The 26,335-nt window shown below is 43.3% G+C and overlaps 2 long non-coding RNA genes across 4 annotated transcripts in view; one reads left to right on the forward strand and one right to left on the reverse strand.

The window, feature by feature from the left end:
- Window positions 1-13,752: 13,752 nt before the first annotated feature.
- LOC118606777 lies at window positions 13,753-17,249 on the reverse strand. 2 transcript variants are annotated; one of them, XR_004952611.1, is made up of 2 exons: window positions 16,854-17,249; window positions 13,753-14,846 (listed from the first exon to the last, which is right to left on the reverse strand). It is a non-coding gene; the product is annotated as an uncharacterized LOC118606777 (long non-coding RNA). The 2 variants fall into 2 exon arrangements; XR_004952612.1 differs by lacking the exon at window positions 16,854-17,249 and adding an exon at window positions 16,098-16,204.
- Window positions 14,846-26,335, forward strand: part of LOC107509696 — a 35,504-nt gene continuing 24,014 nt past the window's right edge. For both annotated transcript variants that reach the window (XR_004952610.1, XR_004952609.1), the window contains exons 1-2: window positions 14,846-15,016; window positions 18,946-19,051. This is a non-coding gene — a long non-coding RNA (uncharacterized LOC107509696). The remainder of the gene's footprint in view (window positions 15,017-18,945; window positions 19,052-26,335) is intronic.

Consider the following 26,335-nt stretch of genomic DNA (forward strand, 5'->3'; position numbering starts at 1 on the left):
AGCTTAATGAAAGAAAGAAAGAAAGAAAGAAAGAAAGAAAGAAAGAAAGAAAGAAAGAAAATTCCAGAACCTATTAAGTTGTATAAGTTCTGACATATTTTGGATATTAACCCCTTATCAGATAGATGGTTCACAAATATTTCTCCTTTTCCATAGAGTTACCTTTTCATTTTATTGATTTTTTCTTAAGCTGTGCAGAGCTTGTTAGTTTGATATAGTCCCATTTGTGGATTTTTGCTTTTGTTGCTTGTGCTTTAGGTATCATATCCAAAATATCATTGCTAAGGACAATGTCAAGGAATTTTTTCCCTATGTTTTATTCTAGGAATTTTACAGTTTTAGGTCTTACATTTAAGTCTTTAATCAATTTCAAATTAATTTTTTGTAAGTAATATAAGATAAGGGTCTAGTTTCACTCTTTTGCATGTCAGTATCCAATTTTCTTTTTTATTAGATCGTCTTTTCTTCATTGAATATTCTTGGCTCCCTTGTCAAACATTAGTTGATCATATAGAACAGTTTATTTCTGGGCTATTGATTCTGTTCCACTGGTCTATTTGCCTGTTTGTATAAGAGTACCAAACTATTTTGATTACTATAGCTTTATAATATAGTTCAAAATCAGGAAGTGTGATACCTCTAGTTTTATTCTTTTTTCTCAGAATTGCTTTGGCTATTTGGGTTTTTTTGTGGTTCCATACTAATTTTTTAAACAGTAAATCACAACTACTATTCCTATGACCTACAACAAAATCTAACATTCGATAACCACCAATAAAGAGTCAAGCAGTGTTGTAAGTCTTTATACTTTGCCTTATTTTATCTCATATTTAATCTCTAAGAAGTAGATATTATTATTCTAATTTTATAGATAAAGAAAAATGTATATAATTGCCAAAGTGAAGGAGTTGGAACTTGAACCTGTGTAGTTAAGGTTAGTAGACTATGGAATGATTCTTATATTTACACAAAACAACCATCCTTTTTAAAGAGTAGTATCCCCTGTACTTTTAAAAGCTTGTTAGTAGATCATGAATGATTAGAAAGGCTGGATATAAAAAAAGTCTAAAGTTAAAATTTTAAGAAGTATTGGTCCTCAAATTTGAAGGAAGAATATTTTTGGAAGGCCATGTGATGTTTAAAATCATTTATATTTGACTTTTGAGGCAAAGCTTCATGATTTAAAGGTAGGTAAAGGGATCAACAATCTCTTTTCCCACTGCTTGGATGCACTCAACATGAAATGGTTTATTTAATAAAACAGTCACTTTTTTAAAAATTAATAACAGGATGACCAGCCAAGTTCAACTTGAAACCTACTTTTCATTTCCTCAGCGAGTCCCAAACCACTCTTAGAATCCCGGAGGAGACACAGACCGAGGCATGACATCATCTTCTCCACCTTCATTGTCATTGTCATCATCAGGAGACTCATCATTCCTGAAGCCAGTGACATCTCCCCCTTCAGTTCAACTGTTTCATTCACTGGTCCAGGGTGTGACCAGATAAATAATGTGTTGCATCATGCAAAGGGAACTGGATATGAGACCGAGATCTCCTGGGTGACTTCAGAGAAGTCACTTATTAAACTGTTTGACTCTTCTTTTTCTCCACTTGTAAAATGAGACCAGAACTGCCTGTTTCATGAGGTCATTATGAGGATTGTTTGAGATGATCTGTGGAGAAGTACTTGTCTCTGCATAAATGTCCTATATAGTTTGAATATCTTGGAGAGGCCTGACAGCATTGCTCCTTAAAGAAAGAGCTTCTATTAATTCTGTCCCCAGAGGGGTCATAAGACACAGGCTGTCTCCCTTCTCAATTACCCACAAAGCTACACACCACTCAGCACTGCATGTACAAATTCATATTATTTATCTTGTTAAAGTCTCCACTATTAGATAGGAAGTACCTGTGAGGTAAAAGCTTTGCCTTAGGTATTCGTTTGTTATTGATGGCTCCTGCAAGCAAAAAAGCACTCCAAAAATACAGGCAGTTGGTAACATTTATGGAGCACAAAACTGTGCCAAGAACTGTCCCAAGGACTCTAATGATTCATGTAAACGATCTTCGCAATACGCCTTTGAAGTAAGGACTGTTATTGTTCCATTTTACAGGTGAGGAGGCAGAGGCAAAGAAAGGGAAGGGACCCATACATGTACATGCAGGTGCTTTGACTGAGAGTCTGGAATCTAAACCTCTCTGCTACGTGCTTTTTTAAATGCATGTTCCAGATAAGCCCCAGATGGTGGGAAAGAAGAGAGGCTTTTGCAGTCCCCCAACCGTGTCTACACCTCTTTTCCCTTCTGTACTGAGTTGAATGGTGTTCCCCAACCCCCATATTCATGTCCATCCAGAACCTCAGATTGAACATGAGATCTATTTGGAAATAGGGTCTTTGCAGATGTAACTACTTAAAATGAGGTCATACTGGATTAGGGCGGGCCTTACATTCAATATGACTTGTGTTCTTATAAGAAGAGGAAATTTGGACATAGACACGCGCGCAGGGAGAAGACCATGTGAAGATGGGGTGTAGAAATCGAAGTGATGCCTCAGCAAGCCCAGGAACACTGAGGATTGCCAGCAAACCACCAGGAGCTAGGAGAGAGGCATGGGACGGGTTCTCCCTCAGAGGCCCCAGGGAACTGGCCTTGCCATCGTCTGGATTTCAGACTTCTGGCCTCTGGTACTGGAAGAATAAATTTCTGTTGTTTTAAGCCCCCCAATCTATGGTGCTTTGTTATAGCAGCCATAGGAAAAGGCTACACCTTCTTTCTTCCTGTTTTCTGCTTCCCAGTGAAGTGAAGGAAAGTATGCACAAATGACTCAAAAACCTAAGAATCTGAGGCTTTAGGGGAGGAGGTGAGTGTTGCATTAGCTCATTTCCTTTTTCTCTGATTAAATCTCATAGAAAACCAACCCACTCAGATTAAAAGAGAGTTAGATTGTCCCAGGGGCCATTATCTCTTGGTAAAGTAAAACCAGTCCCAAAAGGTGGACTATTTGAACAGCCCATCTTCATTAATCAACCAGTCATGCTGCAAAGTACAAATGTGCACTTCCCTCTGCCTTCTTTTTTTTTTTGGAAAGTGGGGAGGGGGGCTCTGGAGAGAGGTCATCTCAGCCTAAGCATTTGAACTGGTCTGTGGAAAAAAAGAGTGAACTATAATGTCAAACATTTGCTGTGATGCTGAGGGGTGGAGTCCTGGGTCAAACGGCCTGTTCAGCGAAGCATGTGACTATTAGCAAAGTTAATAGTCAGAGTCCAGGGTTAGGAAGGGGCTAGAGGTTTGCTCAATTTCTTGGCATGATCGAGGGTGAGAAATTGCTTAGAGGTTGCTGAGGGGCAGGGAAAGAAGAGCACGGTGAGATGGAAGGGGCCCAGATTCTACGTAGAGAGACCGCCCTGCAGAAGTCCTTGGTCAGTGGGCTTGACCAGGGTCTTTTAAGATGAGGCATGGCTGACAGTTATTTAATTTTAAATTGTGCCATGAGAGATTATGACATAACTGCCCACTCAGTGGCAGCAAACCTTCAGAAAGTTTCTTGAATACATCTTCCTATATTAATTGTCCTTTGGGGGAAAGATGAGGGTGTCCTCGGAGGCACAATGGGAGCTGTTATACAGAAGAGATGAGCAGGAAGGAATGCCTCGATAGGAGAACAAGCAAGGAGCTTCATAGCTTCAGAAAGAAGAAAGCAAAAGAAAGAGAAGAAAAAGAGCATTTTTGGCCAGAGTCATCAAGGAGGCAAATGAGATACATAAGCTAAAATTCCAACAGGTAGAACAGAGGGGTGTGTGCGTGTGTGCACACGTGGCCCCTGGAACTGTGCCCTGGGCAGTTCTCTTCCAGGTGTAGCTCATGGTACTAATCAAAAAGTGGAGGGAGCTCCCTGAGGGAGCCCAGGTCTTGAGGCTCTTCTTTCCTCAGTAAAGCAGTGAAGGAGCAGTGAAGAGGTGGGCTGATAACCTGAAGAGCATGGAAAGTATTAGTGAGCAAAAGATGAGGACAATAAAAAGCAAAGTGAATTTAAAGTGACCCAAATGTGGGAGATGTAGGAGGAGCTCCGACAGACCTGCAGTGGGGAGAGAAGGGTCAGGACTTGAGCGTTTCCTGGAGGGGTCATTAGGATCGGCACTAGTTTCCTGGGGCCTCTGTAACAAATCTCCACAAACTCAGTGGCTTAAACAACAGAAACATATTCATTCACTGTTCTGGAGGCCGGAAGTCTGAAGTCAGTCTCACCGAGAGAAAACTGAGGTGTGGGCAGTCATGCTTCCTCCAGAAGCTCTAAGGGGGAATCTGTTCCTTGCCTCTTACGACTTCCGGTAGCTGCCAGCATCCCTTGGCTTGTGGACACATCACTCTAGTCTCTGCCTCCACGGTCACACTGCCTCCTCCTCTTCCGTGTATGTGTCTCTCTTTTTGAAGGATACTTGTGACTGCCTTTAAGGCCCATGCGGGTGATCCAGAAGAACATCCCCCCATCATTAATCACATCTGAAAAGATCTTTTTTTTTGTTTGTTTTTGCCACATACATTAATATTCACAGGTTCCAGTGATTAGGACCTGATATCCAGAGATTAGGATCATTATCAAGCTGATTACAGGGTCTTTTGAGGCAGGGAATGCAGAAAAGTAAAAACCACAGAAGATAGAGAGGGCACTTGGGCTTGGTATTAGCCTGATGTGAAGACATTGGAAATAAACCTGCACAAAGGGTAGTATGTCAGGGCAGCTGGACAACCCTGCATAAGCCAGCCGCCTGGGCACCAGGCACCATGATCATCCTACCTCTCCCAAATTCCTAGAAGAACCATCTACCTTTAAATTCCTTAGCACACTTATGCAAAATGGAGAGGAAGGTACAGAAAAAGCAGCCCTCTATGGTAATGAATTTGAAAGGCTTAGCTACAAATGGAGTGTGAAATTGTCTGAAATTCCTGGCAGCAGTCATGAGTCATATATTACTGTCTGACATTTACAGAACATTCTTCACAGCAGTTTCTAGACTTTGTTAAGGGAGAGACGCCAAAGTTGTTGGGTGACAGAATCAGGACCCAGAGGCCTTTTCGTTAGGGCGATGGGTCAAGTCCAAGAAGACGAAAGGTTATAGGCATAGATTAAAGGCCCTGCACTTGGCCCGCAGAGACAGCGGAACAGATTCTACGAGAAGGAGGAGACTTGGCTGAGTAGCAGCACACATAAATACTTGTTCTCAATGATAATCTCACATCGAATCAACAAAACGTGATGAGGGGACCTTAAAAAACGTGATGCCCAAAAAGCCAATGTGACCTAGGGCTACGTGAATAGAAAAACAGAATCGAAAATGAGGAAGGCAATTCCAAAACCGACAATGGGAGAGCAAATTAATTGAGTGCGTGAGTCTACCGCTTTCAGAGGATGTCCGCAAGTCTGGAATTAACAGTGTGTCTTGGAACATATACTCAATCTTACACTGGTTGTAGGCAGCTAGCATTGAAGAGGAATAGCATCTGTGGGAAGCTGAGAATGAAATGGAAGGCGCGGGTAGATTCGGTGTAGGCTGGGGAGGAACGTATTTGAAGGAGGATAGTACCTCATAATGATCTTTAAAAGCTCACCAGAATTAGTAAAAAAAAAAAAAAAATTTCCCAGGTAATATACATCACTTTTGTAAATAAAACTAGATCAACTTGGATTAAAACAAAGGAAACAGTAGTCAGGTGCTATGTTACACCGGTAAAACCATAGTGGAGACATGCATTTAGTGGGCAGCAGGCAGAAAAAACTGGAGGACTTTTGTAAAAGAATGGCCGTTACAATCTTTCAAAACTATATGATGAAGGTAGAGAAAGAATTAGGTGTGTTTAATTTAGTGGGGAAAAAAAAGGCTTTTCAGTTATTGGAATGATCACTCTTGGAAGAAAAAATCCACTTACTCTGGATGACCCAAGCAACACAGAAAATTTAGAATTCTATTATGAAGAATAAGTTAAAGAATAACTTCCTGATAGTTTCTTGAAAAAATTGTGTTTCCATTTATTTAAGTAGAGCATTGAAACTTTGGTCATTGGTGGTTAGGTTACAGAAACTTTAAAGAGACTTTGGCTCCTAAGGTACTATGGAAGGTGCTGTTGAGTGTCTACCCACGGCCATAGTCTCTTCTTCTTTAGGAGAATGCTGAGGGAAGAAACCCCATGCCCCAATTTGGGGCTGGGAGAGTGGGAGGAGGATACACCCCAGTCTCAGTCAAGTAATCCTAATCCCCTTTACCAATGATTGGTTTAGAGTCAAGTATGTAACTAGTTACAGTCAGTAAGATGTGGGGAAGTCAGCTGGAGATGTTTCTAAGGATTTCGCTCCCTGATAAAGAGGAGGGCAGGAGATCCTGTTGGGGGGTGAGGAGAATCGGATAGGGCAAAGGGAGAGGTTGAGCTGTGATACAGTTGGGACAGGGGCCTCAGCTGGTCCTACAGGGAGCTCTAGAGGTGGATGGCTCTGTGCACTGACCCAACAGAGGCCAGGGCGATGAGACGTGGTGTCCCAGTCTTCAGATGCAGGCTGCCCCAAGAGCAGAGACCACATCCTTCGGCAGAAGGCAATTTCTGCAGAGGGACTTGGCCGTGAGTCGTCAGCAGCCAACAGTGTCTGCAGTTGGAGGATAAGCGCTTGAGTCCTGAAGGGCCATCCGGGCCACATGTCCTGGTGTTGCCAAGAACCGCTCCCCTCTTCCGGCTAAACACTATGGCAGACTGCTATGAACAACACTTCCATTTTCTCTGGGGGTGGGGGACACTTCTGACATATAATGAGGTCCCTTGGCTAAATGAATGCTCTAAAGCAGGGGTCCCCTGATGGTCCCGGGTCCGTTAGGAACTGGGCTACACAGCAGGAGGTGAGCAGCGGGGGAGTGAGTGAAGCTTCGTCTGTATTTGCAGCCGCTCCCCAGCGCTAGCATCACCACCCCAGCTCCACCTCAGATCATCAGGCATTGGATTCTCATAGGACCACTGGTCCATGGTGCCAAAATGTTGGGGATCGCTGCTCTGAAGCACAAACTTTGGGGAGACTCAAGGGAGTATCAGACCACACTCAAAACAGCTCAGCTGGTGCTGGAGCAGATCCCTGCCAAGGAGGTGCATGCAACATCCAAACTGTCCACCCCGGGCCTCAAAGCGGCACCAGGCTAGCGGTGGTGACTGCGAGAGGTGGATGCCGTCAGAAGGAAACACCCATGCGCTATCAAAACCGGTCAAGGTTTGAGTCACAGGCTTTGAAAATTTGGTGATTCCTAGCCAAAAGATGTGCGTCAGACATAATGACCTGTCACGCCCAGGATCAACATCCTCCAGGAAACAAGCAACCCCAATCAGGACGTTCTTGGTTTCCTTGACTCGATGGGACAAGTCATGGCCAGGATGTGGCCTCCAGACCGCTTTAGCCTTCATGGAGCCTCTCTCTCTGCTGGCTCTGGTCTGCGGAACACAAGTTGGCACTGAATGGCTCGTGGGCCTGTATCATCTCTTAACTGTATTGTTAGAATTGTGTCCGCTTCTCTCCTATAAACCCCGTGCTACCTGAGGTCTACCTCAGGCTTCTTTGCATCTGCCCAGCACCCATCACCACTTAGGAGGCTGATTTCGAGGCCGTTAGCAGACTTTCTGTTTCCATATCCCCTCCCTCCCACACAGCATGGCTATTATTAGTTATAAGGAAGCAGATTTTGTTTTCTTTAAGTAGACTGATGGGAAAATAAGCACGAAATTCTCTCGACTTTTTGCCGAGTGGGCCTGTGACTTGTCTGTGGAAGGTAAGCCTGTGCTTTCTCGGTGTTTCATATTTGCCCTGGGACACTAGGGCAAAGATAAGGACCAGAGTCATTCACCCAGCTCCAGGAACCCACTTTTGTGGTGTTTATCACATGCCGCCACACGGCTCTGTGGGGCAGCGACTATTAGTACTTTCATTCTATAGAGGAGGAAAGCGAGACAGGGAACCAGAGGTCACGCAGCCGGCGAGGCTGGAGCTGGGCTTGGTGCACGGCCCCAGACCTGTGCTCAGAGCCACAGGCCTCGCTGCAGGTTGGGACTGCTCTCAAGGGACTCGACGGAGTGATGGATGTCGTTCCCAGGCTGTTGGCAGGGCGACCAGCACAGGGGCAGCAAGGCCGGAGGGAGGCAGGGTGCTGGATACCTACCCTAGGACTTATTCCTTGGAGTAAGTGAAATCAATCTGTGAAGTCAGTACAAGTTGAAAGAGAGCAAGAAAAAAAAAAATCATTTCTTTCGTACCCTACTCAGGAAACTTGAATTCTGTTTGTTACCCTTGGGGAAAATTTCAGGCAGTACTCATTGCTTTTCCAGAAAATTTTAGATAACAAAAAGTGAAATCCAGGCTAATGTCTGAATTCTGAATTTCACCTAGTTTAGGACACTGTTCCCCCCTCCCCCCCCCCAATGTATTAATATCCTATGGCTGCTGTAATAAATGACCACAAACTGGGGTGGCTTAAAACAACAGAAACTTATTTTCTCACAGTTTTGGAGGTGAGGGGTCTGAAATCAAGGTGTCAGCAGGATTATTCTCCCTCCGAAGGTTCCAGGGGGAGATGTTTCCGGGCCTCCCCCAACTTCCTGTGGCTTCGGACGTCCCGTGGTTCGTGGCTACATCAGTCCAGCCTCAGCTTCCATCCTACCTGGCTTCTCTTCCCGCCCCCCCCCCCCATGTCTCTCCTCTGCGCGCCTCTCCTAAGGACACTTATCACTGGATTTAAGGCCTACCCAGATAATCTGGAATCCGCGATTGCATCTGCAAAGACCACTTTTCCAAATAAGGTCACATCCACGGGTTCTGGGGGTTGGGATGCAGACATGGGGGGGGTGGCGGGGGAGGACCACCATTTAACTCATTGTGTTCCACTTGGGCCTACTTTTAGTTTGGAAGCTTACCACGAAAGGGGTGTGTGTGTGTGTGTGTGTGTGTGTGTGTGTGTGTGTGTGTGTGTAAGGTGGGTTTTATCTTTCTTTTCTCTCCCCACCTCTTCCCTAGTTACCAGCTGTTGGGTTCACCGGAGAAACGCACAAGGCCCAAGGTGTTAAGCGAGGTTCATTGTAGCAGAGTGACAGCCAGGCTAAACCGATGATGGTGCTAGCCCCGAATCCGAGGGGGACCTGAAACTTATATGGGGCTTGGGGCAGGCTTCTTTGGTGGGAACATTTTGGGCGGGTAAGTTGGCAGGGAAGGGAGGAGAGTCCAGTGAAGCAGGAGGTGAGCTTGTAGCATTGCCAACCCAGATGCAAGGTCTGGTTCCCACACAAAGGTAAGGGAGAAGTCTGGTGCCCACACTGCAGGGTGGGGGCGGGGGTAGGGACTGGGCCTTCCTGGACCTAACATCACCCCAGCTCTCGGCTCCTGCATGGACTGGCATAGGGGCAAGGTGGAGAGAAAGGTGGCCCTGACTGGTGCCTGTGTATCCTGAAGCTCGTCCCTTTGTACATGGCAAATGTGGGAAGTTGACCTTTTTTACGTGGAACTCTTTGTGGATTATTACCTCCCCCGCACACTCCGCGAGTTCAACAGCTGTGCTATAGGAAGTGCATCCTCGGCCCACATCATTCTGGATATTCCCATCGTAGCCCATCGCTTATGCCGGCCAACAGAAACGTCACTGGACACAACCTGTAGATTCTCCAGGTGGGACTCAGATTTCAGTGCCTGTGTTCCTCAGACACCAAGGGACAGCTGCCGAGGCTCTCTGTGGGGGTCTCCTGGAGCTCCCCGCGACCTGGCTTCAGGTCTGCAGGAAGACTCCCTGTCCTCCTCCATGTACCGGCTCTTCAGACTCTAGGAGGAGTCTGTACCGTCTCCCACATGGCCTGGAAATGTTGGGTCGTCATGATGCTGGAAGTTTTGGCTGCACATTTGCTGCATGGATGGCTTGACGGCTCCCTTTAAGATGTGGGTGTACTTGGCGCCTGGTTTGTTTTCTCAGCCTGTAGGATCTCCGCCCTGGACTCCCGGCCATCATACTGCAAATATACCGTTCGCGGTATATTCTATACGTTCATGTGGGCTCTCTCTCATAAAGGATTTGCATACGGTATAAAGGATGTGATAAATCATTTAGCTACATCCAAGTGGCACAGCCAAACGGTTATTGCATTAGTCGCCTGGGAGCTGTTGTATCAAAATACCCTAGGCTGGGTGGCTTAAAGGATAGACATTTATTTCTCACAGTTCAGGAGGCTGAAAGTCCCCAATTTAGATGGCAATAGATTTTGCTCCTGGTCCTCTTTTGGGTTTACAGGTGGCTGCCTACTCACTATGTCTCATGTGGCTGAGGTAGAGAGTGGTCCGGTGTCCCATCTTCTTCCTTTAAAGGCACTAACACCGTCACAGGGCCCCAGCTTCATGACGTTATCGAAACCTAATTACCTCCCAAAGGCTTCCCATCCACATACCATCGCACTGGGGGTTCAGGCTTTGACATGGGATTCTGGTGGGGGAGGGACACAGGCTTTCAGTCCATAACAGTAACTTTACATAACGAGATAGTTATTAACAAATATAAGAACAATGGCAACACCGGAAATGCAGATTTATTTGGCGAACATTTATTGTCTGCCTGCAGGTGCCGAGGGTAGGGGGCTGGCAGGCGGGAGCTGGAGGAGACGAGAAGCGAAGACGAGTGCAATGCTGTCCCCACCCCCAAGGCTTCCTGCTGCTGCCTCATCGTTTCTGAGAATCCGCTCTCAGAGGTTTGCTCTGACCTCACGGCTTTCTTGTGGCCCCTGCTAAAGTGCCCATACCCCAGGGAGAGGGTCCTTGTCAGGGCCTGATCAGCGTGGCTTGCTGTCTCTAACGGGGCTCCATGGGAAGGTACATACATGTGTCGGCTTCAGTCCAGTCCCTCTCCGAATACATCCTGGTAACCATACTTTTATAGCCAGAATAATCTGCATCTGTGAGGGTCCCCGGAGGCAGCAGAGTCCCACTCAGCTGGTTCGGTGGAAGGACTTTAATAAAGGAGGTATTCACAGCAGTGGAGTCAGGGCCCAGGGCACAGACAGGGGCTGTGGGCACAGAGATCAGCGTGGGAGAGAAACCTCTTCTGGGCCTAAAGGAGAAAAAAAACGGAGGGGGTCTGTAGAGGAGAAAGTGGCCCAGCGGGCACTGTGTGTGGCATGTCTAGGGAACGCTTTTGTGTCCCTGTCACATCCTCTCAGCCCCCCTGCAGTTTCAGCTGCAGCCATGGTCTCATCCTGACAGCTTTCCACCGAAAGGGAGGCACGTGTCCTTCTGATTTATTTCTAAGGGCCTTCTCCCAAGCTGCACCTGCTTGGCCGGCTTGACAGCGCAGCTGGGAAGTGAGGGGGAGTCAAGTGTCCTGGAGGCAGCCAGCACACCAGCGAGGCACAGGAGCTGGCAAAGCCTCCCACCGTCTGACAGAAATCCCAAGAGGCGTTCTGTTTCCTGAGGTCCCACAGAGGCACATCACATTTACTCACAGCAGTGATCTCAGTCACACTGTTTTTTTCCCCTCCCCCGTCAGACCCTCCCTGCTTCTCCAGTTCTGGAGTCACCTTCCCGAGAAGTCTCTGAAACCCAGGTCCTTCCTTCAGGCTCTGCTTTCAGGGGAGCCCATCCAAGACATGGAGGGCCAGAGCCGTGATCAAAATGGCTGCCATGAGTTAGGGAACTTTGAGCGAAGAAACACCCTGACTTCTCCCTTCTCTTACTCTGCAAACTCCTGCTTCTGACTCCTATTGGCTCACTTAGCAAGTAACCAGCAGGCTAGAAAGCCTGGGGGGTACAGTCTTTGGGGATCAACCTTTCAGGACAGAGCAGGGAAGAGAAAGAAATAAAATGGATATGGTAGGGCAAATGGAGAGTAATCAATAGACTTCCTAAAACGCAGAGCTTGCCTCCTCAGTCCTTTGATGATGGGGACGACGATGATGATGACGAGATGACCACGGTGGTAACGATAATGCTAACGAAGGGCATTTCTTACGATCTCGTGTGCTATAGATTTTGCATTGATGATCTCGTTCAATCTACATAACTACCCCGTGAGGTAGATGTAGCTCATTTCACAATGAGGAAATTGATGCATTGGGAAGTTAATCAATTCTTTAAGGCCATGTGACTAGATGAGCAGACTGGGGCAGCCTGATTTCACTCTATGACCTTCATGGCTAAGTTTAAATTCGTTAGTGTAGTACTTGAGACTCTACCTTTAGCTTATGACCTATCTTCTCCCAGAGTCCTGTTTCAACCAGTCCTTGGCCACCCCAAAATGACCTGACATTTCCAAACCGTGACCTGAATCGCCTGTCCCCCTCGTTAGCATGCCTCAGTGGGCCTTCAAGTCTCATCTCAAGCCCCACCCACAGTCTTCTTCTCTGTGCTTTCATAGTTCTCAGAACCCGCGCAGGTAGCATTCATGGAACTGAACAGAGATTTGATGTGCTAGCTTATCTTTTCAGCACTGTTAGCTCCTTGAAACAATTGCATCTGGATCTGTCCTTATATCTATTCACAGCGCCCAGCACAGTGCCTGACATGTCATAAGAGTACAGTAAACAGTGCTAAAAAGAGCAGAAGAGGACCAGGTCTGGAGCATTGCCAGCAAGACAGCCTCATTGGGGAGCCCAAACTTTGGGCAACTGAAAGGAGCCTCTAGGAAAGCCAAGGTGGTTTAGAGCACTAAATTCTCATTTCCTTTTCACGGAATATCAAGGTCTTGACCCATACTCATTGTTCATGCATTAGGATCACGTCCTGCAGGACAGCGAGGCTGCAGAGGACACAGGGCTTTGGTTTTGTTTTCTGATCTGGATGATGGCGTAAGTAGTGAAGCCTGTCTTAGAGGGTTGATGTGAAGGTCAATGACGACAGGCAGGTGAAAGTTCACTAGACATTCTAAGGCACTGACAGCTTTCAAGTTGCAAGCACTGCTGAGGGAGGGCGCTAGTGTTTCCTAGGAGAAGGTGGGCCCCTCTCGGAGCTGTACTCACTCCACAGGTCTCGCCCTGTGTGTTTCAAGCCACGTAAGGATTTAAATATACATATTTCAATGGACTACACATATCCGTATACTTATAGAGGCGGATCCCCTTGAAGAAGTTATTTCTCATCAAAGTTTATTTGTTTTCACCACCCCCTGTACTTACTTATTTTTAGTTTAAAGGTAAAGGCGAAAATTTGTTTTCTTATGGTCTTAAAAGCATTTCATGTCCTTTGTCATTCTTGAGCCACCCAGGGTGTGCAAAATCAGGTTTTGCACACTTTGTTGAAGACTTTATTGACTGTAACTGGGCATTCATGTAAAGCCTCGTGCTGACTTTTTTCTGGTACTCATTCGGAAGAAACAGAAAACTGGTTTCCCATGGTACCTTTGATCGAGATGCAAACTTCTCCCTCAGGCCACCAAGAAGTCAGAGCAGTGTTATTGTGTTATTGCTTCTGCCTCTCCTTGGATTCCTACCCAACCGTGACACATTGAGGGATTTGCCTCGTTCCTCAGAAATCATCTACTGCATTTTCTCTCTCTGCCTTTGACTTCGAGAGATCAGATAGCCAGATAGGGTAAGAAAGTTGCCCAAGGTCCTGTAACCAGTAAATAACTATGTTGGGGCCAGAGGCCCGTTCTTGTGAATTCTCACCAAGTTGCTTCTGCTGTTCTTCATTTAGCTTCTTGTTTCATTATGTTGTCACTCACAAGACCTCCTATGACCAGTGATTCCTGTTATGGGCTGAATCATGTCCCCTCAAATTCGTATGTTAAGTCTTAACCCCCGATACATCAGCACGTGGTTATATTTGGAGATAGGGTCTTTAAAGAGGTAATTAAGTTAAAATGAGATCATTTGAATGGGCCCTAATTTAATATGGCTGATATACTTATTTAAAAAAAGGAAATTAGGACAAAGACACACACACAGAGGGAAGACCATGCGATGATACACAGAAAAAGTGGCCATCAAGCCAAGGAGATTGGCCTCAAGGAAAAAAAAACCTCGATGTTGGACTTCAAGCCTCCAGAGTTATGAGACATTAGTTTCTGTTGTTTAAGCCAATCAGCCTGTGGTATTTTGTTATGGCAGCTCTAGCAAAATAATATAATCCCTTACCAAAATTGAAGGTGGAAAAAAGGAAAATGAAAACATTTCAGCTCTTCTGTCATAATCATGTCATTAGCTTCACCCATTGAACTAATAAAGAAAATGGGAATGGTGTGTCTTTGATTTCAAAGCACATTTCTTCCATGCGTGAAATAGATATATTAGAATGTGATAAGGAAATAGAAATTTGGTACAAAGAATGTTTTTTTTTTAGCTTGCAGTGGAGAAAAGGACAATTAACTAATAATTTTTCCCTATTCTTTACTTTAGATTTTTTTTTCATTAATGCAGGCATCGGACTTACTTCCCTAGTGAGAAATACCATTTTTTTAATTACTATGTAAGAAACTACCTCATTATCCCAGACAAAGAAATAGTCACTCCCTGCTTCCTAAAAATGCGAGCTTCAGGCACGATAACTTTCCAAAATGTTTTCTAACTGTCCTGACCTTGGATTTTTTGGGAAAGAAACTCAAAAGTTTCTTGTTGAAAGAACCTGGGAAAAAAGCATGCTGTTGTTAACACAAAAAAGATGAGGCTTATTGGGAAAACTCTCCTCCCAGGAATGGAGGTTTCTGGGTGAGCACCCAGGCGTAGCAGCGCCTGTAACCGGTATTGCTTTATTTTCAGAAATATCACAAGTCAGAATTCCCATGTTGGTGACGCATCCTTTGTCTTCATTACATCCATTTCAGTTTATTCCAACAGGTGAGAGCGTTCCAATGACTGCTAAGGAAAGAAGGGAAACTTAAGATTTATGACAACTAATTCACATGAAGCGTTTAAAGTAGAAGATGACATCATTGAGCGTGAAGAGCTTACAAAATCCTGAAAATGTCCTTGAAACCCAAAGGAAGAAGCAGTCCAACCCACAGTAATCGCTGCCTCTCTTTTTCTAGGTAGGCATGTAAATAGGGTTTTTCTGCTTTATTCCTCCTCTCTCTTCTCCTTTTCTCTTGGGTTCTAGAATGAGTAAGGGTGACTCACAAGAGAAGTCCTAACTAGGGAATGAATTAGGGACACCGGGCCCGAAGTACTGGATTCACGGAGCCCTGGCTGACTGGTGTCCACTGGCCAAGGCTGCTGGGAAGCAGGAAAACACTAAAGGGGGGCAGGGAAGAAGGCTGGGGGTGGTTTGGAGCTAAGTGTGCGTTAGAGGTACTTTCTCAGCTGGGGTGGTGTGGGAAACGGAGTCTCTTCCTCAAAAGCCCTAGAGACTGCCTCTGGGCCTCAGGCGTGGCTGGGACTTAGCGGGTCTTCAATTCTGGCTTTTGCTTTCTGGGGCTACAGTTCATCTGAGAGCAGAGCAGTGATGGTGGTTTTTTAAAAAAAAAAAAAAAAAAAAAAGATTAAAGCAATTGCTGAGGTAGATATACACGTGGGCTCAGCGTGCATGGGCAGAGTAGATGACCCACAGAATTGCTTGAGTTTGTCCTTTCTTCCTCTCTCCCCTCGATTTTCTCTCCTCCAGTTTTCCCTTCCGGTCTTGGGGGCAGCACTGGCCCAGCAGTCTAGCCAGAGTCTGCGTTTAGTCTCAGCTCTGAGACGTCCTGGCTGAGGGACTAGGGCTGTCATTTCATCTTTCTGAGCCCTAACTTCATAATCTATGAAGGGAGATAACCATATCTTGCCTGCTTCATACAGCTTTTTTAGGAGTAAACTGAGATAACATATTTGAATGAGGTAATGTATTTTTAAATGCTTTATAAGCTGAAAAGTGCAGTAGAAGTTAAGGTGCTGAATTTGAGTTCTCCTCAAATCAGTGTTATTTCCAGCCCGTTGCAGCCTTTAGGGTTTTGCTGTTAGATTTCACACACACAGACTTCCCAAGGTTGGGACGGATATGTCGTCTCGGTCTCCATGGAGACCGCCGGATACCTCACATGCCATCATTAGGGAATCAGAGCTGTGAGAGTAAGACAGTGCTTCTCATAATAGTATGAGAAGAAAACTTTTCTTGAAGGTGTGATGAATGCTTACCAGGAAAAAGTCTTCAGCAGTGCACGTAGTTTGTTTAGCTGTTACATGAAGCTACACAGGTTTCTTTTCTCTGGGACTCCTCACAACCACTGACAAGCTAAACTCCATCCTCCGAAGAAGGGGATTTAGTCTTTAGCATTCCTTAAAATTATTATTTTTTATTTATTATCGTTTATTTATTATTATTTGTGTCTACAGCACTCTTAAAATTATTCGACCAGCAAACCTATTAATACCTTTTGCAATTAGGAACACATTTTATTATTTTCATTGGTATTTGTTGTTTTATTAGTTATGTGAAACAGTTTGTAAAGTAACAGCAAGCTCAGATCACTACCCTACAGCGTGAGGATACAGACCGACAATGTTTGATAGAAGGGACAGTTTGGGTGATGGGGTGAGAGCTGATGAGTCCTGCCTTATTCTGGGCAAGTTTTGGGACCCTAGGGGGCTGGAGAAGTTTCAGTGGGACCAGACTGGAACTATGGGGGACAGAAAAAGCTCCAGGAGTTATGATTTCTTACACTATTTCATTTAATCTTCTCAACAACTTTCTGAAGAATACACCGTTAGTCACATTTTCGATAAGAAACAGAAGCTAAGAGAGAGGTTCTATGAGTTGCCCACAGGGACAAAGTCGTCAGTGGTAGAATGGGGTTCGAATCCAGGTCAGCCTGCTCCAAAGCCCATTCCCCTCTCAGAATAAGATTCAGCCCCTCCAAAGGTGGGAAGGTAAGGAAGACAAGTTCTGCTTACCCTACAAATATGCAGTAATACTTGTGCAGAGGCAGCCGTTGTGGTCATTGAAGGCCATAGTCAGGTTTGGGAATTATGGGCCTCTAAGTTCTTCTTGGGAAAAATAAAAAAGTCCTGTTATTCCGGGGTGTTCATTTTAAACTCAAGGAAAGCTGAAAGGGATCTGAGTGAAGTTGGGCTCCATAAAAAATCACTACCTTTATGGTTAAAGATTTATTAAGTGACCACAATGTGCCAGGCATGTAAATAGACTTAACCTTTGCCCTCAGGGAACCCTGAGTAAATACACAAGATTTACAGCCAGTGTTTCATGGCAGACTAGATGTTTTAAGACCATAGGCATTCCAGGATCCTACCCAGCAGAGCTGAAAAATGTGACTTGGAAGGAAGTTTGAAATGGAGGAATTCATCTGAGCTTTGCAGTCACATCTACATGGACTCCTGTTCTTTGGCTAGCTGTGCGGGTTAGAACAAGTTTCTCAACTTCTCTGAACCTCAGCTTCCTTCCCACTAAATGAGGATGATAATACTTCCCTCATAGGATTAATATGTAGTACAAATTACATAATGTGTGCAAAACGCCAGGCGTATGGTAGGTGCTAAAAAAATGATAGCTATGGTGATTAATGTTTTCCAGGTGTCCGCGGGATAATATTCAAGCTCTGCTGCCTGGCATTGAAAATTTTCCATAGTTTAACATCTACTTACCTATCTAGGCTTTGCTCTCGCTCCCCTCCACTTACTATAGGCATTCATTTCATAATGCCCTGTCCTCCTTTCAAGGTTTAGAGCAGTTCTCAAAGTATGCCCGTTGACCCCTGCGAGGTCCCCAAGACTCTTTCAGAGGGTCCTGAGGTCAAAATTATCTTCATAATAATGCTAAAATGTCGTGCGACTTTTTCACTGTATTAATATGTGCAACGATGGCACAAAAGCCCTGTCGAGTATAAGTAAAAGACTTCCAGTAATTGTATTTATTACCAGCCCACTTGTAGAAAAAAAATACCAGATTCACATCAGAATGTTTACGATGAAACAAAAATTATTAATTTTATTAAAACTTGACCTTTGAGTACACATCTTTTTGATAAAATGAGAAACATGAGTAAAGCACTTCTGTTTACCGACATTCGGTGGTTGTCTAGAGCAAAGGCGTTCGTACTATTGAACCGCGAGCTATACTGCCCCCTCTTTTTTCTCACGGAACAGCATTTTTATTCGAAAGAATAGCTGATGGTCAAACTATAGTTATTCAGAGTCGGATATTTAGCTAACATTTTCTCAAAAATGAACGAAATTTGTCACCTCCAGGAAAATAACTGGCAATATTTGTTGCCACTGAGAAAATATAGGCTTTCTAACAAAAATTAAAATTTTGGAAAACTTATATCTACTACTGTGAGCTTGACAGATTCCCCATAAACAAAGACTTTTTAAATCAGATCCATGATAATATTTTAAAATGTGATTTTTTGATATCGTATAATAAAATATATCAATATTTAGAAGATCAGAATTTTCCAAACCACCAGTGCATGATGACACAGAACCATGCCTGGGTGAAAGATCCATCCAAAGTCCATGTAGACCAATGCAACAGGGGACAAATGTTCACTGATGTGGTTTTAGATCCCACATAGCAACTAACCGCTAAGAAATTACTGCTTGTTGATATTTGGTGTCTTAATAAAAGAAAAGAAAATGCCTTGAATTGTCTGAAAAAAAGGCTATACTCCTCCTTTTTACAACTACATAGCTATATGAAGCCAGATTTCATTCACATACTTCAACCCAAACAACATGTCTCAACAGATTGAATGCAGAAGTGAATGAAAGAATCCAGCTGTGTTTTATAAAACCAATCATTAAAGAGATTTGCAAAATGTAAAGCAATACCATTCCTCTCACTAATTTTTCTTTTGTTTTAGAAAATAGTTATTTTTCATTAAAAAATATGGTATTTATGTTAGCAAATAATTGAGTTTATTGTTATTTTTAAATGATTTGATATTTTTTTTTAAATTTCTGTTTCTAATTGGGTAAATAACTAGATATCTAACCCACACGAATAAAAGCTCTTTTGTGTCTTCAGTAATTCTCAAGAGTAAAGAGAAGTTCTGAGACCACAAAGTAAGAACTGCTGGCTCAGAATAAAAGTTCCACCACCTTCAGGGAAACTGGCTAACCATCTGATTGGGGTGAGTAAACTTTGAATTCCTATAGATTTTAAGTATGCACCTATCACTTGGCATTATTTCTCTATTCTTGGTTTTAAGGTACATTTTAAAAAATCTATAATATGTTTTGCAAGCTTTTCACAGGCCAGAATTATCTAGTTACATTTGGGGGAGAATGTGAGGAATATTCTCAGTATATGCCTGTTGTTGATAGGATATTAAGTTTCCTATTTTACTAGTAGCATTGTCTCGATATGGTATCGCAAACATGGCTGAACCTTACTAACATACGAATGCTAGTGTGGCAATAGTCCAAATTAGTGAAAAATTAGAATTCTAAACATACTTATTATATATTTTAATTTATATTTATATATTTTATGTTTTTAATATTTTTCCTTAAGACTAATGCATACTCATAGCAGAAAATTTGTAAAGTACACAAGTGAAAAAAATGTCTCTTCGAAATAAGGAGTACCTAGTTTTCAGCTTTTAAAAAATTAAAATGAACCTGCAGACTCACAGTGTATTGATAATGGCTATCAATATTTTGATCTCTTGCCTTCAGGGACATATATCATCCCTATAAAGAGTTTTACAGAAAATTAAGATCCTACTTATATAAAGTTTCGTATCATCCTCATGACCTTAACTATTCTTTGAAAACATTATTTTTAGTAGCTCTGCCGTATTTCAATGATGCGCATCCAGGCTGTTTCTGACTTCTTGTTTTTATCAATAATATTGGGTGAACATCCTTAAAGTGAAGTAATTGCTGATTTGTTCAGAACGAATTCTGAGAAATAAGATTTCTAGATCAATAGGCATTCCTAAATGTAGTCTGATTAATTTAGAATTATGTAACTTGAAAAATGATGATCGCGGTACGGCCAACCACCTGTAACGGCATGGAAAGTAGGAGGCCAAACAGAGCTTTCCATTGTCGCCTTCCAGCTTCCTACACGTTTCAGACTCTTAACACCTGGGTGCGCAGAGGTGTTTCACAGTGCTGGCGTGTAGACTCAAGCCTGAGCGGATATAGCTGTCAGGGAGCTTAGTACAAGCCACAGAAACCAAGCCTGGCTAATTTAAGCAGAAAGAAATGTATTAAAATATTGGATCACTCTCTGAATTTCGAGGAGCACCAGAGAGGTAGGACTTGGGGCCACATGGCCAAGGTAAACCTCCCAAATCACAGCCGATCTGGTCCTAAAATGACCCCACTGCTTGCACCACTTTGTCGTTGTGACTTTCCTTAGAGCTCGCCACCACAGCGTCTTCCTCCACGAGGACGAGGATGGATGGCAGAGCTGACACTGGGCTCCTGCATGGATGCTATGATTGGCAGAGACTTGTGACTGTCTTCATTCAAGCTGTAAAGGAGGCTAGGAAAGTACGACTTTGGCATTGGGGAGTGGAGTCTGCTTCTCACCAAGACATAGCACAAGGGGCAGCCTCTAGCGTTAAAGAATGGTTTAGAAGATGAGCTGCCAAAAAAGAGTGACAAATGTTTACCATAGACAGTAACGACAATTGTCAAACTCCTGGGAACCTAAGACCTATTCTAGGAGGTGCAAGACTGATGGACCTTTCTGTTTACCACGTAGGAGTAGTCAGGTCTGACTCATCATCATTATCCAGTGCTTAGGACAGCTATAGGTGCAGTAAATGTTTCTTGAATGAATGAATGAATGAATGAATAAATGAATATTTAGACACTGCTTATGGAAATAAATGCTGTCCACGAAGAAGAATGCTGACAGTATATTCCACTCCATTTCATGAATTCTGTCATGGGGAGTGGAGTATAGAGTGTCAGTCTGGAGATATCCACTGTCCCATGGTCTTCATCTTTTTTCCCATGCATCTTTTTTTTTTTTTTTTTTGAGTGTTAAAAGACAAACTGAGGCATATTAAAATTTTTAAGAGTTTATTTGCACAAACACTGATTTGAATTGGGCAGTCTGAACCAGAAGTAGTTAGGACTGCTCCACTAGCAGGAGTCGGGGGCAAGACTTCTGTGGAGAAGACAGGAAGTAAAGTAAGGAAATGATTTCATTGGCTACCGCTTAAGTGGTTGCCTTATTCTGGAAAGCCTAGTCGGCTGTTTGTGATTGGTTGCCCTTAGGCTTCAATTTCGTAACCTTGAGGCATTCTCAGGCTTAGAATTTGCTTTGCTTGCGTGGGCTGCTAAGGCATTAGAGCCACCTCAGTCTCCTGGCCTCCTTGTTTAATTAAGTGAATAGGGAAAATTTTCCAGGCCACACTGTCTGTGTTTTTAATTCCCCCAAAAGAATAGAGAGCATTGCTTTTTAAGTACATTCTCTTACAAGATGAGAAACAATAATTTCCAGACCAAAAAAAAAAAAAAAAAAAAACTCCAACAGATCCGAACATTTGAGTCGCCTGGGTAGAAATGAGCACCGTCCTTTTCAGAAGGACGGTGCTCAGGCAAGGAGGGTCAGATGTGAGAGCAAAAGGCATTCTGGATTTAGTTCCGGAGTATATTACCCTTTTCCCCTTGTATACCACTCCAATACTGCACACTCTTCAAAATCGAAATAATTGTAAAAGTGGAAGGATTGGTTGTATTAGTTTGTAGCTGGGAGAGAGGGCCTTGAATAAATAGCCAATTCTGAGTGATTTGGACATTCCAAGTCTGATTTTCATTATTAGAAAAGAAGAACGAAGTTAACAGATGATGTCATCTGCTGGAACCGGAAAGCGTGAGGGCAGTGGAGACGCTCTGCCTTGCTTCTTTCCCACTTTTGCCAAACATCGAAGTGGAACTGTGGAGAGAGATGGCTTGGGATGATTTTTGGCGAGGCACCTGAATGTCAGAGCTTGTTTTCCAGGATCTCGAAGGCTATTTCCTTTAAAAACACCCAGGTCTCGATCTTACTCTGTATCTGTTTTTTTGTTTTGTTTTGTTTTGTTTTTTGGTTTTTTCCTTTCCCAAATAGATCACTGCTAGCTGCAGATATTGCGAATACAAATTATACTTCATCCACACATCTGAGATACCATATGCTAACTCCCAGCAGTACTTAGAGTAAAAAAGTCAAGGAAATAAAAAACTTCCTCCTTTGGCTCACAGCGACATCCTCTATGTCTCATCCTGCAGGACAATTTGGGATGGAGAACGGCTTGCCTAATACGGATGCATCTTCAGTCCCTTACAGAGCTGACATTTTCTCACAGTGTGCTATTCTCTCTCTACTCTGTAGATATTAACCACTCTGCCTTCCTCCGGATTTTTGAAGTAATTGGTTGCTCGCTGCCAGCAAACCCGGCCACTTTTGAGGGATAACACGCATCATCCTCCTAGTCAACCTTGTAGTGCTTGAGTTGCCGCCAATTGCACTCCTCCTGGATGCTGGCAGATGAGACATGTCTGTTTTGGCTGATGAAGATGTACATGCTCATAGCTTGGAGTTAAAAATCCAACAAGTAACAAATTTGGACAAGATGTCCTAGGTCCCTTCCAGCCCTAATTTTCCTTGTATTCCCCAAGGTTCTAGCACATAGTCCCAGGCATAGAGAGCGTGTAGTAAGTTTCCATAATTGCGTGTGTTGATAGGGCTGAATGCATTTAAATAGAGGGTAACAACAGCAAACCCTTGCTGAGTGCTCACCATGTGCTGGGCATGCTCTTGGTTAGCACCTGAAATGTATGATCTGAGTCATTCTCACAGCAGTACCACAAGGAAGGTACTATTATCACTCCTATTTTAGAGATGGGGAAACTGAGGCACCAGCTGACTTTAGTAACATGCCCCAGGCTGCAGTCAGCAAGAGGCAGAGCTGTGATATGAACCACAGCTGTCCCTCTTCAAAGCCCATGCTCCTCAGAATGATAATTACAACCGTAATAAAAAGACAAACACTTATTTAGCGTGCTAGGCACTCATCAGAGTATTCTAAGTAAATTAACTCTTACAACTTTCATGACAATAGGAGGAAAGTCCCAATATTTTACAGATAGAGAATCTGAAACAGAGACATTCAGGAATTTGCTCCTGGCAGAGCTGGGATTTGAATCAGGGTTTCAGAGTATGCGCTCTCTACCAGTGCTGTCTTGCGAGCGCTTCTCTGGATTTAGCTCCGGATCATGATGAAGCTGCACCGCCACACCCACGGCAGGAAGGAGAATGCAGCTTCCTTCCAGGAGTTCTTTTGGTCTGAATCTGTGCTCCAGTTTTCTGGCTAACGCTATCAGCACCTGCATGGACATTTTTGCTCCTCCCACACACAGATGGCTTTCATGGGTGGTCCAAATGGCTTAAACCATTTCCTGCGTATTTCTGAGAAAGTAAGGAGAATACGGTTTGTCTTTAAATAGAGGTCTTTCCACAGGGGAGACTCAATGGCCCCGAGTCTAAGCATTCAGCTGGGGAGAGTGTACAGGTCCCCGGAGTAAGACCATAGAAGCATGAGGACAGAAGAGGTGCTGCCAGAGTGTCCAGGAGTTGACACAGATGGGTTCCCCGTGACTGCAGATTCTCTATAAATACTGCCTTACCTCTGGGCGAACAGTTCAAGCAGACCGATCTCACCCATTCTCACCTTGTACACACTGCTCTAACCCAATGTGGTTCTATTTTTATCTGTTTTGTGTATAAGGATTCCAAGGAAAAATTTGTTTAAATAGAGGGCTCTGCTAAAAAAAATTTTTACTCCAGAAAACAACTAACAGTCTCTCGGCTTCTTTGCTGTTCTAAGATTCTACATGTCCCTATTAAAGCAGTTTCGATCTCTTTTAATCATTTTCATTCTCTACCATTCAGAAAGCTAATTTTATTAACTATTTAGGAAACATCACACTAAAAATTGCTTAAGATATGGTGAGCGTTTTCCATTTTCTCTGAGACTGGGTTCCAAATGGAAGCATCGTGAGTTGCAGGGCAGACGCCGCATCTCGGTGGAAGGCAGAGACTCAGCACTGGACATGAGGAAACAATTGCTTTAAGGGGAAAAAAAAAAAAAAAAAGCCCTGGTTCCAACTTTGAAGTCCGCCTGCATTTAATTTCTGTTTTTATTTTGCAACTTCTATGACCAATCCAGTTAACTCAATGCACAGAAAACTTTTTTAATTTTTAATTTTTTTTAGTTAACAGAACAAAATTGTATTCTGCTTCATATAAATAGAATTAACCTGTGTTATGGAACACTCTAGAAGGCATGTGCCATGCCATTCTCCTTTCTATTCCTTTGGTCTCTGCCATAGTTCAAGGCCTAACTTTATAACCCATTTCCTCCCTCCCAATGACTCTCTTTTCTAATTCATTCTCTGTGCCGTTGCTTGTAGTACATGTTTAAAAATATGAATCTGATTGTTCCCTCTCATATACAAGACCCTGAATTATCTTCCCTCCTATCTCGTCGGCTGCACGGGTCATATCCCACACATCTTAGGTCCTTTTCTCACTTTCCTGCCCCTGCGGATCTTTCTCATTTTTAAAGATATTTGTCCCATGCTACCAAGACAACAGAGCCTCCCTCAGTCTCCCAATAAAATGAACTTCCTCCTCCAGCTCCTTCCAGGTGCATATGTCTTTCCATTGCTCCACACCTGGCAAGAGCATCATCCCAAAGGCCCCCAGGATGTTTACAGAGACCATATTGAGTTCTTCGAGCTACAATTTCAAGTTCGATCTGTTTACAGTAGGCTTCGAGTGCCTGATCCCAGCTATCTAATTAAAATAAAATTTTAAAATCTCCTTTTTAACTTTCCTCCTGATGTTTAGTTAGCATTTTCTCCCTGTCACCTACAGATATCATTTTAGAAACAGCAATCTGCTGCACAATGACATTCTGAATAGCTGGACGTGTTACAACGTGGTCAGATGGTTCTCAGATGATTTTAAATTCTTTTGAGGCATTTAATTATGACCACATGGATGCAGGTTCAATTTGAGGGTAGGCTGATTTTTTTTTTCCTGGAACTGAGAGCTAAAATCTAGTATTATTTTCTTTTCAGAACACAATCTCAAAAATTTTACAAATCTGTAAAACAAACAAACAAAACAAAACACTGCAATTACCAAATGCCATTCTCTTTTCCTTAGAGAAGCCAAGACTTCAATATAATTTTGTTTCATTTTGTTTTTTGTTTTGTTTTGTTTTGTTTTGTTTTGTTTTGTTTTGTTTTGTTTTTGAGAAGGATCAAATACTGCTGCTAATTTACCAGCTGCTCCCTTGGAGTTCATTAAAGTTTGCTGTGTAATTCCCACCTTACATCTCTAAAATTTACTTTGGTTTAAAAGATAATTTCTATTTCATTTTCCTTATAATAGTTGCTAACTTTGTATGATAGCTTTCTTAAGCAGGATGAGGGTAAAGCTAATACACATTATTGTTCTATCTGGTCCAGAAGAGTTTTGATTATGTCATCAGGATAAAAATTAAATGGTATTATTTGAATATTTTTACATGGGTCTTTTATATAATTAGTTTTAATAAGTTATTTTCATTGTGGAAAAAAATAAAAAGAGAAACAGCCCTTACCTTTCAAAACGAAAACAAAAAAGAGATAAACTTTAGGATTAAAGAGAGAAGCTTTAGGATTAAAAACCATTGTCACTTTCCTGTTACCAATAAAAGGGGGACAGGACTCACAGTGGGGTCACAGTTAAGCTGTCCATTGATATAGAAGCTGGATAAACTACATCAAGGACATATTCTGCACATACCCGGACTCATCAAGTTACATAACCAACTTTGACTTTGATAAGGGCTACTGACTAGAAACTTATTGGGTGGGTTATTAAGGGTGAGTAAAATGTGATTAGGACATTTTTAAAATAAATAAAACATCAGTGTCATTTCAGGAGTAAATGAGAATTTCATTTTTATGCCTCCCTCTTTCCCATTTGAGCAGTTGTCCCTAAGAGAGTGGGAATGAATGGTGTAAATACCATTAGGGTTTTATGCCTTGACTCGGCCAACATTTGTGAGATTCCCCCACCCCCTCGTAAACCCACAATGCATTCAGGAGTCTCCAAGACCTTCCCGCCGACTCGCCACCTCCCCCACATATCAAGTCCCTTCCCTGCAGGACCCCCTCCCTGAATCCCCCAGTGCCTGCCTCTCTCTCTCCTTGTCTGCTCCCCTCCAACAGAGTCAACTCCTTTGTCCTCTGGGCTCCCACAGCACTTTTAAAAATCCCTCCCCTACAGTATCTATCACCCAGGATTATGATTTCTTGTTGGTTTGTTCATTTAACAGACTCTCAGGCTTTCCTACAAGGGGTCTGTAGCAACTGGTTGTGTCTGCCTCTGTCTCCATCATTAGACCCTAGGTCCC

This window comes from Rousettus aegyptiacus, unplaced genomic scaffold (assembly GCF_014176215.1).
Source record: "Rousettus aegyptiacus isolate mRouAeg1 unplaced genomic scaffold, mRouAeg1.p scaffold_m13_p_8, whole genome shotgun sequence".
Lineage (NCBI taxonomy): Eukaryota > Metazoa > Chordata > Mammalia > Chiroptera > Pteropodidae > Rousettus > Rousettus aegyptiacus.